Below are 14,459 nucleotides of genomic sequence, written 5' to 3'. Positions count from 1 at the left end.
ATTGCAAGGATGGTATGGATAACTAGGCATACTACTATGGTGAGCATCCCTATGGGACAAAAAATGTTAATTGGAGCGAATTCAGACATTGACTCATAATTACCAGGTGAGCTAAGTAAAATACATCCTTGTTTGGATTGCTATGTCGGTTGTATTACTTGATTGCAAAACTGCAAGATGGGTATGTTAAGACTTCACACATGAATTATCGTAGCTATAAATTATGGGAAACGACATAAATGAGATGTAGTATAGTAAGGGATATATGAATTCAAGATTTGAAGGCGAGACAACGGATTTGAGAATGGTACAAGCAAAACCCTTAAAGGGGGAAAGCGAGTAAAGGGAATACAAGTGTAGAGATTGGAACAATGGACCCTATGATGTGACAGATATAGACTCTAAAATAAAGAGTGAGAGTTATACAGAAATGAGTCTACTGACTAGTAAATAAACGAACATAAATTGAACAGGCATATGAGATTGTACAGGAAACCGTTCGCGAAGACCTTGAACTACATGACACTGAGAGAAAATAACTCAAGGGGTATTGTAAAGGATGGTGATGTTATACTAGAATAGAGGCAAAGGCACTAACGGTAAAGTCGTACACTACAAGAAACTTGACTTTTAGCGACCATTGGCTAACGACGGGGCAAAAAATCGGTCGTCAAAAGTACACTAACAGCGACTGGATTTTATTCCCGTCGTTGAAATTCAATTTTTATTAAAAAAAATGAAACAATAATATTTGCTGCTTAAAAATTATGACAGCCCGTCGTTAGAACCAAATAAAAAAATAAAAAAAGAGGCGCCACTTTTTCCCCCAATATTTTCCCAAACTCCCTCGATCCTAAAGTAAGTAAAACCCTAACATACAAACACAACATTTATTTTCTTAGTGGTAACTCCCAGTGCCCACTCTCTCTATCCGTTGGGTCACCAGATAGGCTTGTAGTTGACAATGGCCACACAAATCCCGGGTAAGTCAAATGCAAGAGATAACAATGTTCCAAATGAATTATTTTCTCAATAATATTAGTGAATTATGAATAATCCGGACTTTTTTTTTTTCAAACTTTAGTTCTATGTCGGTGATTTTTCCTCTATTCTTTCAGAGGGGTGGCAATGGGAAGGTATATGTGGAGGAAATTATTGTAGTAGAGGGAAAAAAGATTGGAATTGTAGGGAAGAAAGGTAATTTTGATTTCTTTTCTTGTTGGTTCTATGATTTGACCTTTCTTGGTCATATTGATGTTTGAATTCTTGGTATTAATATCCATAGGACCTGCGCATGTGAATATCTAATCATTGGTGTTTGGATTTTGTTATGAATTAGCCTTCATATATTGTGAAAAGATAGAAAGCATTCTGGGAAAATATTATGTGTTTGGTCTAATTTTTGCGAAAATACTTTTCATCTTATCAAGCTAACATGGGTGGAGGAGGAAAATGCATCATTAAATATTATTGTTCAGTTGGTTATCCGTATTATCATTACATTGCAAGAAAACATATTCCCTATATGTGGGAATTATGGGTTCATCTTGTTAATGTCAATTAAGATTTTCTATTAGGAAATAACAAGAGAAAGTTAAAAAAAATCTTCAGAATTCCAAATTTGACAATAACAAGAGTCTAGTATAATTCTTTTACTATGGACTTTTGATTTTTTTTCTGAAAATTTATTTATTTATGTGCTCCATGTGTAGTATTATCTATCTTCATAAAGTTCTTCAAAGCAAATGGACTGGGGTGATAGATTGATATATTTACTTATAATCTTTTATGAAGGAAGACTTTGCAGGTATTCAAGAAGCTTCTATAATCCTATAGTTCTTGACTTGGTAGCTTTTGAATAAGATGGTTTTCTAGCTTTTGTGGATAATCTCCTTCCCTATCATAGAGATCCATGCTTTTCTAAAATCTAATTGTAGAAGAAAAAAAATAGAAGGTATATCTCTTTGTGCTTTTCTATTTCCTGACATTCTCGCTTATTTACAGTAAGCATTTGAGTTTTGGCGTGAATTATCGGTTATCCCATACGAATGGAGAATTATGGAATTGTAGGAAAATGTTTATAGTGGTGTTACTATAAGTTGATTATTGAGACTTTAGGCATTTTTGTATAATCAATTGTACTCTTGCTTTTGCATCCATCACCACTATAAAGTTGAATCTTAGTTTTTTGGCCATTTTGTTTGTTGTTACTACTAATTTAACACTCCATCCATTCTACAGCTTATAATTTAAGAAGCCGCAATACATCTATGTTGGATGACACTTTCTTTTGATGAGATTTTGTTGATGTTAACTTGATCAGATTGTGACCGTGAAGGAAGAAAAGTAAATCAACAGTTAAACACGTCCAACCAAAGCTAACCAAAAGGTATGACCTGAATACTGTCAGCACTCCTGAATTTCTTCATCTAGGTTGTTTTTGTATCCATATGTTAAGCATAAGTAATTTATAGATGTTCTTATATTCTGCAACAAAAATTTTCTTTCCTTCAATATCAACTAGCATTATGGGAAACCAACCTGCATAGTTTTTACTAGATCTTTAAAAACTGACGAACTGCTAAAACTATTTTCTTCTGTTACTTTGTGGATACTGCCTACAATATTTAGATGTTGAATCTACAATATTAGGAATCAAGAGTCTAGCCAACGAAAAAAGATTACTTAAGGCACCAGGAAAAATCTACTTGCCTGGGACGTCAAGGATTTTACACTTTCTTCCCATTATGTTCCTCACCTTGAAGAAGATTGTACTTCATGTCCTAATTACTTTAAGCTATCACATTCACCTAAGAGTTCTTTGAACAAATTCTCCCCAAATTGCCATTCTAGTTTGATAATTTAGCCGTAAAATAGTTATCACATTTTCATAAAGTAAATTTCTCATTTTCTCTGGAAATAATTTTAGCCAAAATGAGGTATACCATCAATTTGCAATGCGTAATACATGGATCATAATTAGCTCCAGTGGCTCTTTTATTGAAACGTCACTATAACTTGAATCTTATAAAAGCAAAATGAAGATCAAGCATAAAAAGGAGATAGGAGTTGGATCTCCGTTTCCTACAGTTTGTGGCTGTCTCTGGTTCTTTCTTCTAACATGTTCTAAACTTGGGTGGCACATCCTATATGCCAGTTCAAACCATTGTTCAATTTATTTTAATTCATACACAAACTAGATGAAGTAGATGAAATTACATTTTATGTCTGTTGATTGTAGAGACTGAATGAATTACTGAAGTTGTGAGTTGTTACTCTTTTCCCTATATTAAATTTGTCCTAGATTTTTAGATCCTCTCAATGGTACTTAAAACATACTGGATGTGCATGTAGTTGCAGATTTTATTGTGTGCCATTTCTCAATTGAACTAGTTTATGCTTTTTGATTAAAAAAATTCAACTAGTGCAGCTAAGTACTTCACAAAGTTGTATAAGCTTGTTGAAAAAGAAAGCGTGTAATAATTATGAACTTGGTGATTATCCTTCCTTATGGGAAGTTTCAAGCTATTCTTGTTAACAAAATTATTGAAGCTGCACAGAAAGTTACAATAATCTTGTACAAGCTTCTGTAAAGCTTTGCTTACTGCTTAGTTCTACATTTTGATTTTAGGTTGTTGGTTCTGTATCCACATTAAGAACAGACTCCCATTGGCAAAATTTAGTTGAAAGTGCAGAGCAGAAAAAAGCTTCTTATAAGGTATAAATTCTTGACATATTTTAGTATTCTATATTTCTTGTGGCAATTTTGTCTTCATTTATGGAGAGCAAATATGGTGTGACAGATAAATTTTGGGCAGTTTAGAAGTTGAAATACTTTTTGAAAAACTGGAGGCTCCTTAAAACGGATGAAGAAGATGTGTTTTTCTCATTTTTTAATTGTCATACTAATGTTTCTTTTCACGGCATCTATTCGTGAAGGATGGTGATTATGTCCATACTTAAAATTGCAGTAATCACTATCCGGCCTTTACAAATACTGTAAAATATGTTCTTGTCACATTTGGATTGTGAAGATCTTATAAAAAAACTTAATGATTAGAAATGATTCTACAGATAATGACTTGGGAGTTAGTAAATTTAATCCTTTTTTTGCTATATTTGCATTTTAAGGAAGTTTGGGTCTTATGATAAAATGGCTGAGCTTGATCTATTTGCTCCAGTTGTTTATTTAATAAGATTGTTAAAGAATCTTTTTCCACTTGCTTCTTTTATTAACCTAACAATGTGAGTAGCACCATCATTTAGTATAAATTTGCCCATTCTCTTAATTAGAGTGCACAATTTCATTTGATCACCTAGAGGAATATGGGTTCATTCAGAAGCACATCTTTTTCATGCTCATCCTTTTTATTTTTGCTTCTGGTAGGATATTTTTAAATAGAAATTCATCCTTCTTTGAAAGATGTTTACACTTCTTGTGTAAGATTTATTCGTCATAACTCATCTTGGATCATAAAACTTTATACTGTTATTGTGCTTTATTATCTTGTAGAGAAATCCCACTTGTTCCATATGTTTGGGTACTTGTTATTTGCTACTAAGAGGTTTGTTATTAAATTGAAATGAACTTGTTCTTTTGACAGATCATGAATATGAAGTGTAAACAACCTATCCTCGAAGAAAGTGCAAAGCAAGTTGAAGTAGAAGTTGATTAAGTTCTATTAGTGGTGGTCTAAAGATGTCTTATGTACATATACCGCAATTCTATTATCTTTCTAGGAGTTGATAAAATAGCGTCATATAATTTGGATTGATACGTTTTCTGACAATGTACGTAATGCTTTAGTTATTTGTATTAACAGTGAAATTTGATATGATTATTTGGTATATTTGGATGTGTGAAAGCATATGAAGTAATGATTCCTTTCTAAAATTTAATTTTCTATAGTTATATTTAATAATATTTAACATTCCAGTATCGTAGAAAGCAATGGACAATTAATGAAAGGAATTTCGGTCATTGAAAGCACGTATAACAACCAAATCAGTTGTTGTCTATAAAGGTTCTAGCGACCGGATTATAGTTTTAGTGAAAGGAAAATCTGGTCGTTAAAGAAGGTTAATGACCGGATTTTTTGTTGTCGCTAAAGAATCTTTAACGACCGGATCTTAAATCCAGTCGTTAAGTTTTAACGACAAGGCTTTTAATGACCGGTGACGACCAGGTTTTTTCCGGTCGTTATTGATTTATAGCGACCGGATTTGGACTTTTAACGACTGGATTTCCTTTCGCTAAAGACCTTTTTTCTTGTAGTGGTAGTTAATGATATTGAGATTTATAAGCGACAATTAAGAAAGGGACCTAAGGTTTTCTGTAGTAGAACATAAGATATGATAATCAAGGGAAAAATAAAGGAAGGAAGAGAGCATGACGAGATAAGTTACTACAGATAGACAAAAGATTTTAGGTATATATAATCACCGAGCCTAGCCATGGTTGGGTACGCGAAAACACCGTACCTTCGTGGTCGGGTGTGCTATGTATACGAATATGTATATGAATATGACTATGGATACGATATGTAAATGAGTACGATTATGAATATGGATACGGGTATGGATACATTTATATGTATAGATGTGTATGTACACGAATCATGCAAGAACGATTATGTAACTTGCAAGTATTTGTACGTTGCCAATAAAATCAAGTGGGTACTCAGAAAAGAGGAGTAAGAGGTAAGCAAGAATAGCATGGTCATGATACTTCAGGTCAGTTAAAGGAGAATATATGGTGAATTGAGTTGAAATGTTGAGTTGGGATTATCGTTAAGGATAAATAGGATAATTACTTGGACAATGATAAAAGTACATGCTATATGCTTCCTACGATAGCCCTGGGGGTGCGACAACTTACTGATGCAATAAGATCATTGAATGATGAGGGGCACGACATGATAGACGAGTCCCAGTTAGAATTTATTTGTTGTAAGATCATCATAACCAGTATACTTGTACAGGGTCGATTTAACATTCGAGGATGAATGTTCCCAAGGGGGGAAGAATGTTACACCTCAAATTTTTTTCCGTTCATGCACAGTGAATAGACTGACGAAGGGCGCGACGTATACAACTTCTTGATAAGTAAGAAATAACATGTAATGATTCTAAATGAGATTTCAAAGACATGTGAAGTAGGAGACGAAAGTTGTTAAGGAAGGCAAGGCATACGTTACGTATTGGAAAGGATTTATGAGTAACGAGTTAATGATGCGTTGGAGAAGAGTCATAACATCCCTTAGATTTTTAATGAGGTGATAAACAAGTGTTAAGAAGGTTCCATAAGGATTGGAGATCAAATGAGTCGACGAGAACGAAATCGGAATAGCTGGGCATTATACGGCCCAACATACGGGCCGTATAAATTATACTGGCCATATGTTAGGCCGCATATTTAGCCCAGATGAGCAACCTTCACTGGACCAAGCATACGGCCAGACATACGGCCCGTATAAAAGATATGGATCGTATGTTGGTCCGTATGTTCGTGTCGGGACAGATTTTGTGTATTTAATAACGGACCAAGTTCATTTCATTTCATTTCCCTTTTCACGCCCCTTTTCTGTAGAACTCTCTAGACCACTTCTCCCATAAGAATTTAAGAGATATTAGTGATCAACTTCATTAAACTAAGTGAATCAAGTGTAAGAAACTCATTAAAGTTCATCCAAGGCAAGGAATCCAAGTGAAGGTGAAACTAGGGTTTTGCTCAAGTGAGGAGTTTCCACCCAAGGTTCATTCCTACACCATCTGAGGTAAGATTTATGGTATTTCCATGTTGTTTTAGGTATTTGAATGTTGAAACCCTTAGATTGTAGACGAATATAGAAAAATGGGTCATGAATGTGGGAATAGCGTCATTTTGAGTAATAGCTTGAATTGAGTCATGATTCTTGATGTGTTATGATATGGGTACGTTATAGATGATATTAAGGACATGGGGTAAGCATTATATGTGAGAAAACGTACTAGTATACTATGACCATGATTATGGATGAATTGAAGTGGAATTGTGAAATGAGGGTAATGTAGATGAATGACGATTGCTGGTTATGATATTGTGAACGTTATTATAAATGTTTGGGAGTTGATATACAATATAGGGAAGGTTGTATAAATAAAGGAAATGCTGCCCAATTTTCTCTAGCTTTAGTAAGCACGTTCATATAATCGATTAGCTAATGTGAATGCGAATTCTATTAAAGGTAGAAACGCGAGCATCGAAGGAGAACAACCAAGCGATAAAACTATTAAACGAAGGAGGTATGTAAGGCTAGTCCCTTCTTTCTAAGGAATGATTCTCATGACATGATATTTCCTATCTCTTTATGACCTTCTTTCGTCCAAAAACTATGAGTCAATCTTGATAAAAAGCTTCATATGAGATAAGATAATAGATATGTTGCGAGTATGATAATGATAATGATGAGTCTAAGGCCCATGATACTATGTTTTTACAAGGCTAATGATCCATTGATGTTGTTCATTGAATACACTCACCTTATATGCTAATTCCTTTAAGGTGAGGCAGATTGCTTATAAATACTCCATAATGAAATCAAGGGTTCACGACCTTATGTCACCCTGATAGAGTACAGTTGTCTCAAGTTCCTAGTCATGCATTATGATAATAGTATGATGAGAATATGATAAGTCTATGAGATGCACATGATGATACCACACCGCGCCTACATGGCTGGGCAGACACCGCTAAGGTGGGCAGCGTATAGACCATGGCTAGATGGCATGGGCAGACACCACTAGTGGGCAGCATGAGATGGTACCCCGGACGCGGAAGGCCTGGACGCGGGCTAATGATTATCACACCGTACCTATATGGTCGGACAGCTTATACATATATGCATACATGATATGATGATGATTATGAAGTAACTTAGCATGCATTATTTCAGTTTTAAGTGACAGTCAGTTACAAATCACTCTTCATTCGATGTCTCCGTATCTCATTGATATATCGTTATTGTTTATGCCTTATATACTCAGTACAATATTCATACTGACGTCCGTTTTCTTTGGAGGCTGTGTTCATGCCCACAGGGAGACGGTGCAGATCCATAGGAGCTATCAGCAGATTTACTGGAGCACTCCATTATTCCGGAGGTGCTATTTGGTTTATTCTTTTGTGTGTGTATATATATATATATATATATATATATATATATAGATGTATTTTGGGCACGACGAGGTCTTGTCCCGTCTATATGTCTAGTACTCTAGTAAAGGCTCGTAGATACGTATGTGTGGGTAGCATGGTCTCACGATGTTATTATTATATGTATATTATTTTGATAGCCGAAGGACTTATGTGTATAAAAGTATTTATGTCTCCAAATGAAAAATGATTTTTCCTATGAATAGAAGTGTGAGATTAATGAATGTACGCTTAATAAGTATGATGAGTAGTAGAATGAGTGGTGCTCGGTGGTTAGCCCCGGCTACCCGTCATGGACCCTAGCCGGGTCGTGACATTGGTGGCTAGCCACCCCGTTGTGTTGTTGATTTATCTTGATCTATTTACTTATTGGATCGTTTCCATGTTGAGACATTGGGTATTGGTGATTAGTGATATATCATGATTATTATATTGCAGTACTTTACTTTGATTTGATATTGAGATGAGAATTGTGATTCCATTGTGGCTTATTGTGTATCCTGATTGTGGCTTACTGTGTTGCCTGATTTATTGATAATACTTGTGTGTCATGTGTGGTACTGTTTGAGATTGAATTGGTATTGCATTGTTATGTGTGGTACTATTTGATAATACTTGTGTGTCATGTATGGTACTGTTTGAGATTGAATTGGTATTGCATTCATACTTACTTGCATGATACATTGATATTGCATTGTTATGGTACTGAGGATGGAAAGTGAGAAGGAAATACAGATTCATTGGAACACATTATATATCTAATCATATCTGGAATGTGTGCAGAATGATTGATACGAAGCGTATAGGTGGGAAGGAGTCATCTCTAGGCTGTGTGCGGAGTGACCGGTACATGGACTTCGCGGGTCCCCATGGGTTATGCTGTCGAGATGTGATGTTCCATCGGTTGGAGTGCATGTGTACGGTGCATATGTATTGTATTTATCATTCATACATAATTGCATTGCATCACAAACAACAATAGTGAAATTGGGTCGTGGCACTCTGTTTCTTCAAAACTATCTTCTTGCGGGAACTCGCTCACTTCTTCTATTTGAGGTTCGTCTTGTGTATTGGCTAAGACTGTGACTTGCAGATCATTACAAGTTTCAGACTCGTCCTGCATCTCTGTGAGTTTGACACGAATCCTCTCTATGGCCTTCCCTAGTTCTGCCGTTTTCTCTCTTATTAATGTGTTATCCTTCACGATTTGTTTCATCATATCACTAACCCGAGCAAGACTTTCCGTATCCCCCACTTCATTACTCATGTTAACATCATAAACAACAAGAGAATCATAATAGGGCTCGGAGATGGGGAATAAGCGTTAAGACATCCATTCCAATGGCCATCTTGACCACTACATATACTACGAACATTCCACTCAAAGGATTGGGTAGGTGCGCGCAACTCATTTCCGGAAATATTATGACAGTGTTTCCACAGGTGGGACCCTTCACAAATTAGACAAGAATCACCAAAATAGGAACAACCAATATTCGACCAATTTTTATTCCAAGGTGCCATGTCAAGAAAGATAACCAAAATATTAACTTAAAAATAAAAGTAAAAATAAAATAAAATTGAATAGACAAAAAGAAAAGTCTAATCTAGATAAACAGTTAATTTCTAAGTCCCCAACAACGACACCAGAAACTTATTGCTCCAAACGCACATGCAAGTATACACGGTCTTACAAGTAATATAGAATTTAAAGTCCAGATATCGTACCCACAAAGACTTATGATTAATCGTCAATTAAATTAAACTAATGCTAATTATCTAAATAAGAAATAAAATCCAAATCTATATTTATAAACTAAATAAAAATAAAAGAAAGCAACTAATGAACTTCAACTAAGAAAGAGCAGATTTTTATCGGAGAATAGAAAGATCTAAGGCTATGACTGCTAACAATCCAGTTGAGTCTTTAAAATGTTCTACCTATCAATTTCCCGAGTTATTAGTTGACGGGTTGATGCTAATTTTATGATATTCTTTCGAATTATCCTGTAGGTGCTACTATAATGCATATATTCCAATGGTCGTCAAAGGTAACAAGAACGCATTTACTTTTCCGTATTCAACTAAGCAAGGCTAAAGGGTATATTCCTATCCTCATTAGCAAAACAATTAATCGAACAAGCTCTATTTATTCTTAATACGTACGTGAATTCCCTCTTTCAAGTCCAACTCCCGCACCACAGATAGTGCTCACTATTTCATCAAATAATCAAACAATTAAGATCAAGAATAAATAAGTAACTCAAAGATGAAAAATCAATAGATATAAACGATAATCAAACGTCAAATTTCATGTTTGTGTCAAAACCCTAGAACTAAAGAGTTAGCTCCACATAGAGATAGAGGAAAAATAACAAATCATCCGAATAAAAACGTAAAAACGAGTATTACAGAGAAAACAAGATAAAACTGTGTAAATACGGACTCCACGGCGGCTCCAAGCGCTCTCTCTAGGTTCAAAGTTCTGAACTCCGAGTTTCAAGTTATCCAAAATTATGTAAAAACCCTGTCTTATGAACTATTTTTAGGTGTAGGAAAAAGCCCAAACAAAATAACCGAGTCCAAAATGAAATAGGAGGAAGTGGGATCCGGAAATTGCACTGTGCGTCACGCACGGGTTAATTTCCAGTGCTCAATTTTATTGTTGCCCCGCTTTTGCTTTCCACGTAGATGACTCTGTATGTACTCCTTTAAGCTGCTAGCCTTCCATTCATTCCAATTGCAATCTAACGTGGTTTTTCTCCATACTTGATGATGCCACCTAGATAAAATTTAATTTGTCTTCATTCACATGTCTTCAACGAAGGCAGCCTTTTATATTATTTTAAAATCGTTTTTTTTTTCTTCTCTTCTTTTTCAACTTCAACAATTGTCCTCTCAATTTGCTCAATCTCTTCGACATGGTACCGCTTTATTCCTACACATTAAAATATAATATTAAGCAAAAAATAATATAATTTATACTTAAAAAACCATGAAAAGTATTAAAATATGAGGCAACATTGACTTAATATATGCATTTTAACATCAACAACAAAATTCATGGACGCGGATTTTTAGCAATTACCCTAGGGAAATTCGAAATCCTTAAAACATGAACCATAATAAGTTCAAGACAGTTTCAATGAAAATTTCAATATATAGAGTTTAAAATGACATATCATTAATAATAAATGAGTAATCATTATCTTATTATTTGATATTCTGATACTCATATCATAATATTATATGCATCATAGTGTATGAAAAGAACATTTGAAGCAACAAAATTCATGTACGAGAATTTTTGGCAACTAGTAAAGATGTCAGCAAGCTAAGAATAGATTCATATGTTATCCCTACTTTTATGAGAAAGAAAACATTAATAAATAACATATATTTGGAGTAATTCACATTATTTGCTCTATAAATATCATACTGTCTATTGTAACATGTTATTTTCTTAAATTATCACATTACATGTCAAATTAGAAAAATCTACAAAATATCGATGCCTTGTTATTAATTATTTTCCAAATGCATAGATGTCTGACTTTCTTGGCACGACCTTTACAATGCTAATCAAGCTTTTGCGATTATGTGTGGTAGGATTATCATGCTTCTATTTATTTTTCAGGGGTGTAAATATCAGACTTTTTCTCCTCGGGATCATTCTTCTTTCACCTCCTCATTCAAAAAATTGAGCAGATTGCCATTCTTTTGGGGGTGGTCTTTAAATATTGCCCCTTATATTTGTGGTCTTTAAGTTTTACCTTTTTGCTTGAAAAATGGCCTTATACCTGAGGTTCTGGGTTCGAACCCCCGCTCAGGCATAAATTAAAAAAAAATAAATCGCAAGACAAGACTTGGGTCGCGTATCTGCCGGACCTGACATACACTTGTTAAGGAATAACCAAAGTTATGCCGGACCCGACATACTTATGTCTTATGGGCAAACTTTTAGTTAAGCCTTAACTAAAAGTCTGCCCATAAAGCAGAACTTTTTCTTAAGACATAGTTTAGTTACGCCTTATGGGGTAGACTTTTAGTTAAGGTATAACTAAAAGTATGCCCCATAAGGCATAACTTTTCCTTAAGATATAGACTTTGCCTTATAAGACAAACTTTTAGTTATGTCTTAAGGAAAAATTCCGCCTTATGGGGCATACTTTTAGTTATGCCTTATGGGGTAGACTTTTAGTTAAGGCATAACTAAAAGTATGCCCCTAAGGCGGAACTTTTCCTTAAAGCATAAACTTTGCCTTATAAGGCGGAACTTATAGTTATGACGGGTCTGACATAACTTTAGTTATTCCTTAAGAAGTGTATGCTGAGTCCGGCATACACGCGACCGAAGTCTTGCTTTGCGATTTTTTTTTAATTTATGTTTGAGCGGGGTTCGAACCCAGAACCTTATGATTTCTAAGCGAAGCTCAGGATTGCAACGCGAAGGGCAAAAACTAAAGACCAACATTTTGAGGGGCAAAAAATAAAGACCATCCCAAAGGAAGGGCGATCCTGCGAATCACCCCTCCTCATTTGCTTTGGTTTCTCTTACAATTTGTTTTTTCTAAAACTAACCAAAAGGATTTAACAAAATAGTAGGTTTACAATTATATATGAATGAAGATGGAAACAAATTTAAACTGAAACTTTAAGAAAGAACTAATTAGGGAGTATTTGAACATAAGCAAATTTTGAGAAAGATCAAAGATAATATTGAATTGAAGAAAAGAAATGGAGGCAAGAGGCATAATATATAGATTTTATTATTATTATTATTATTATTATTATTATTATGAATGATAAATCTATAACCAAAAAATGCATATCAGTCTCAATTAGATGGCATTAGGAAAAAGTACCACTTAAGGTTGTTACGATTCATAAACATAAAACGAATATCAGAATCTCATACAATTCGGTACTAATTCATTTGGACAAAATCACTAATCGATGTTCTTCAACTTAGACAACAGAAAACCAAAAACCAAAAATAAAAAAAATTACTAAGTAGTAGTAGTAGTAATTTAGAAAAAAATATGAGAAGCAGTTACAATAATTGAGACTCCACGATTTTTTCTAGCATTAATAAAGTAGTATTGAGACATTTAAGTATTTCTTAATAAGGAATATGAAATGTTAAGAAGTAAGGAATATGAAGGTTAACAAGTATTGGTTGAAACTTTATTCTGATAATATGATACAAAAAATTAAATAAATAGGGAGAACGGGCACAAAAATATTAGATTTTTTCCCATTTCATTTTCCTGGTAGAGGGAACGGGAAGAGGCCACGCCTGTTCCTTGTAAAGCAAATCGGAAGAAAAATTTAAAAAAGATAAATAAAAAATTAATCGATGGCAAGAAATCAACAAAAGATTAGCGTTTATGCATTTTATTGTTAACAATGTGGACAATGATATTTTATTAAATTTAATCTACAAGAAATTCTGATTATGCTCAAGATACATTAGTCCAAATAAATAAATTGTGGGCTAATACAATTGAGTTAATTATTTAAGTCCAATAAATATGGATTTAAGTAGGGGAAATTTCATATTTGGTCACTTACATTGCAAAAAAAATAGCCCAAAACTTATACTACAAAGCTTTAACCCATATACAATATTATACAATGTTATAACCGATATACCCATATACACCCCTATACAATATTATGCAATATTATAACCTATACATACACCCATATATCCATATACACCCATATATAATATTATAAAACATTATAACTCATATACCATTATACACCCATATACCCATATACAATATTATAACCCATATACACCTGCGACCAGTCATTGCCGGAGATCATGCCGGAGCAACACCAACCACCATATTTATACACCTATATACACCATATATACCACCATATACACCCATATAGACCTATATACCACCATTTACACCTATATACACCAAAGGGCACTCACCGGCATTCATGGAGGTCGTCGGAAAAAGGCGAATCTGGTCAGATCTATAACAATACAATTAATATTTAAACAAAAACAAAAAGTCACCGATGATGGCGTTAAAAAGAGAATCTGGTCAAATCTGCAACAATATAGATCTGAGCATAGATGGCTTGCTTCGCCAGAGTTAGATCAGAATAATACAGATCTGACCGAAGATGGCTTGCTTTGCTGGAGTTAGACCCGTGATGGCGTTAAAAGGTGAATCCGATCAGATCGTTGGGCGTTGTTTGGCCGAAGATGGATTACTGCACCGAAGTTAGATCGGTGGAG

At 34.4% G+C, this 14,459-nt stretch overlaps 1 long non-coding RNA gene across 1 annotated transcript; it reads left to right on the top strand.

Annotated features, from left to right (window-relative positions):
- The first annotated feature begins 845 nt into the window (after positions 1 to 845).
- On the top strand, positions 846 to 4,850 carry LOC132625175 (uncharacterized). The gene is made up of 5 exons (XR_009576691.1): positions 846 to 983; positions 1,119 to 1,197; positions 2,324 to 2,389; positions 3,632 to 3,718; positions 4,605 to 4,850. It is a non-coding gene; the product is annotated as an uncharacterized LOC132625175 (long non-coding RNA).
- Positions 4,851 to 14,459: the final 9,609 nt, after the last annotated feature.

The sequence above is a fragment of the Lycium barbarum genome, chromosome 12 (assembly GCF_019175385.1).
Source record: "Lycium barbarum isolate Lr01 chromosome 12, ASM1917538v2, whole genome shotgun sequence".
Classification (NCBI taxonomy): Eukaryota; Viridiplantae; Streptophyta; class Magnoliopsida; order Solanales; family Solanaceae; genus Lycium; species Lycium barbarum.
This window is presented reverse-complemented; position numbering and strand designations above follow the sequence as displayed.